The sequence below is a fragment of the Eptatretus burgeri genome, chromosome 14 (assembly GCF_056783735.1).
Source record: "Eptatretus burgeri isolate ZD-2024b chromosome 14, Ebu_testis_v1, whole genome shotgun sequence".
Classification (NCBI taxonomy): domain Eukaryota; kingdom Metazoa; phylum Chordata; class Myxini; order Myxiniformes; family Myxinidae; genus Eptatretus; species Eptatretus burgeri.
Genome location: NC_140974.1, coordinates 58,508,318 through 58,512,179, shown reverse-complemented (window position 1 = coordinate 58,512,179; position 3,862 = coordinate 58,508,318). Strand labels below are relative to the sequence as shown.

General features: G+C 43.0%; 1 protein-coding gene across 8 annotated transcripts in view; it reads left to right on the top strand.

Moving 5' to 3' along the window:
• LOC147013324 (phosphatidate phosphatase LPIN2-like) overlaps positions 1–2,205 on the top strand; it is a 91,517-nt gene extending 89,312 nt beyond the window's left edge. For all 8 annotated transcript variants that reach the window (XM_085855047.1, XM_085855053.1, XM_085855046.1 and 5 more), the window contains one exon: positions 1–2,205. This exon is cut by the window's left edge and continues 483 nt beyond it. The gene's annotated coding sequence lies outside the window, so the exon portion shown is untranslated.
• Positions 2,206–3,862: the final 1,657 nt, after the last annotated feature.

Sequence of the window (3,862 nt, the reverse complement as noted above, 5' to 3'; positions counted from 1 at the left end):
CATCGTTGCGCTCCATGTTATTCATCCTTGTAACTTAGTGCAGGTATGTCAACAGCGGGACATACCAGAGTTCTGCGGCCTTCTATCTTGGGTAGAATATACATTCTTTGTATGCCTTAGAAACACATCTTGCATTTGAGAAAGTTGTTGCATAAATATTCTCGACTAGACGAGTCGCTTGTTTATAGCATTGACACCCGCCCTAATTTGCATACTATTCATTCGAGCAATTTTTTTCATTTGCTCTGCGTTCCATCTTGAGTGATCTGCAAAACTTCGTTGCTCAAAGACCACAAATGAAACCATTCAACTTGCCCCTGAGCTTTGCTGAGAGACTGACACATGCATCTTGTATCGAGGGATATAGTGCTGTCATTGTACATAAAAGGTCACAGACTGGATCACTGCATTGGTGCAAAACGGTACGTCGTTCCAGGTGGGTGTGCTTTTCATCGAGATAGACCTCAAATGCAGGACTGCAAAGCTGGGTTGTGTAATTGTACTTGCCCTGAGATAAGCGGTCATTTGTGATTGTATTTAAACCTTGCGTGATAATTCCGCTGCCATTGTCATTGCACACATTGTGTCGTTTGACCGACTGGTTCTTCGCTAGTCATTGCAATTTAACGCAGGTTTATTTATTTTTGCGTGACAGTAAAATAAACTGTGATGTTAACACTAATATCCATGTGAGTATCTGTGATATCACATTGAAATCACGACTCGCATGTTCAAAGGGTTACTCGTATGTAATCAAATCAAACGGTCTGGTTTATACACGTTGTGTATACTTTACTGTAAACACCTCTTGACTAACTTTGCCTCATATGCAAGTGTAGAACAAATTGCTGTGTTCATTATTCATTCATGTGGTCGGTGTGCTACTTGGGCAACTTGCAAGGCATACAAAGAAAGGTGTTGATACCTTTTGAGTTTGGCTGATGATTGAATATCAAACCATAAAGTTTGTAATTGTATGGTGGAGTGGGGGTGGGTTCTCCAAGCTGACGAATGTTGAACCGACACACTGCACACCATGATGCCGGAGTAACCTTGTTCGACAAACCAACCAATTGGTGAGTGTTAATGAATTTGAGAGGATGAGGTGAAAATGATTAAAACTAAACTCTACACCCATCTTCAACCCTGATAATGTTTTTTTTTTTTGAGTTTCCAATTTTTATGGCTGAAAGCATATGAAGAGGACATTGACCAAAATGGATGACAACGTGGTGCGCGAGCATACAAGATTCTCCAGCAGGTGCTTTTTTGGAACGTTCCGTGGCTTTGTGCGCTTTAACTCTTAATCACTAATTCTTTCCTTTTGTAGCGTGCTGAGGTTGTTTGCACAATTCCTCTGCTGATTGGGTGTTACCACTGTGCAATTTTGAAATGTTCAGTAATTGTTTGCTCTTCCTGTATATTGTTGTTGACCAAAAAGTTCAGAATTAAAAATAATTGGTCCAGCTGCAGGGGTAGGAGGGAGGTGAGTGAGGTGTTGGAGGGCGTGGGGGGGGGGGAGGAGCAAGGAGCAAGGTTTGAGAGATAGGGTGGTGGGGTATGGAGGAGGATTGGGAGAAGAGTAGGCTCTATGTTATTGGGAACATTTTGATGAGGGAACCTCATTAGATTGGACAGTTGTGAAAGATTCCTGCCCTGGGTCATGGCAGTAAACCTCATGTGGCCATTTGTACAGAACCTTCCTTTGGTCACCCATTGTATTGACTGTGTGGAATCGATTTTCACATTTTGTTCTTCGTTTTTATTCTCCTGCTAAGTGAGGCTCATTTCATCGAACTCATGCTTTTATCAGGTCTTTCCGGTGGTATCTTTACTTTCCACCTTACTCCTGATCCATCCTTCATATTTTGGAAGGATCAGTTGTTTTCGGCTAATTTGAGTTGATCGTCACCTAGTGGAACAGGTTCCTTTCTATTTGCATCCTTAGGGGGTTTCAGAATGGAGCTTTAGTTGGTTCTGGTGTTTATTCGATCCATGATTATCAATTTGTCATTACTTGACGATTGCTTTGTTTCTTCCTTATCCTGATCTGATTTTGTGTGAACACTCTGGCCTTCTCTCTTCCACCCACCCAAAGCTCTTAACTATTCCCGCTGATGTGGTGTTTGAACAGAAGAATTTGTACATTTTGTGTAATTGTACTCTTTCTGTGAAAGATTAAAGTGTTTATTGAAGTTTGCAGAATGCTTGTCTGGTACTTGCCTGGCTGCCTGAAGATAGTGTTCTGCAGAGAAAGCCTGCAACAGAGTGCCATTTCTATTAGTTTCCTACTCCATTTCTTCCGATTATGCCTGGCCAAATAAGGTGTTGCTTCCAAACACAGGCATTCAAGTCCCCCAGCACCAACTGCTTGTCCAAGGCTGGGACGGAGGAGATAAGGCTTCGTATAGCTTCACAGAAGTGCTCTTTCGACCCATCGGAAGATATCAAAGTTGGCGCTCGCGCTGATTCTATATCGTTGCATGCCAGTTGTCTGTGAGTTGAATCATATGTCACGAAATGCTCGACACTCGTGGGCAGTTCCATTAGTCTGTCAACAAGGACAGGCTGACTGCTCGGCCTACTCCATCGATGCGGTCTTCATCAGCCCTCTCCCCTCCAGTGGAAGGTGTAGCCTACACCAATTTCTCACCTCACCATCATCACGCAGGTGACACTCGCTCGGTGCCACAATGTCTATTTTGGTGGTGCAACTCCTTGGCCACAAAAGCTGTTCTCCGTTCTGGGCTTGAGCCTGCATCCAGGCGTGACCAGGCATTCCATGCTCCTCTCAGCAGGAGCACATTATTTATCTTGCTGTCCTGAAATTCCCACCTCTGTTGGAGATAGCCCGGGCAGCTCACCACGGCTGACGGGTCATGTAGAGCATACGATTTTTAGGCCTTGGCACAAAGTGGTGACCAGTGCAAACCTAAACTGGACTGGCCAGTCACCTGAGGTGCTTCCACACAATACTGCCACTCCAATCTAGTATGCGAACGACCAAAGCCTCAGGTGGCCTGCGTGCAGGTCCATAGTTAGCATCTTCAGATGCCATCTTCACCTGCTGCCGTCACTACTCACCCATTGCCGCAACACTTATAAAGGTATGAGTGAGGGTGTGCATGATGAACAGATGTTGTATGAAATGAGTTTAATCCATTATATACACACTTGCAAAATGTGCGACATCCTTTTATAGACATACTTGCATTCTAATAGTACGTACTTTATCAACGTACTCTCATTGTAAGTGGGCATGCTTAATATAGCTACTCGGTTGAAAAAGACATAATGTGATGCTGGCTACCACCAGGTGCCATTTATGGCACATTATGTGACATATCCAACACATCCAACGACAATTTATGGCACATCCAACGTTAGAATATTATGTGCAGACAGACAGACAAACAAACAAATGGACCCAAATGCTGGTGAGGGTAATAAGGTTTAGCTGTTTGTCACATGATATTTCTGTGATGTATCTGTGCCCGACAATGAGGCGATTACATTGAAAAAAAAATCAGAAGCGGGTTCTTGAAGCATGAAATATTGTGGATAAAGTTGGAATTTTATTTGTATTATAAACCGGGGTGTCTGTCTCCCGTTTATGGTGGCCATTTCCTGTTCTGTGTTTGAAAAGCTGCTGATTGGTTATTTTGCATTTTTATTTCACTTTTCTTGATGCAATACAGTCAGTCACTTTATCGTCCCTTCCAGCAATCTTTCAAATCAACCTGAACATCTGGATTAAAGTAGATATAATACAGATATTCATGGAGTAACACACTATTTACAAGAAGGGCACTTGGTAGATTGCATACCTCCACCAAGCTGATTAGTTTAAGTTTTGTATCCC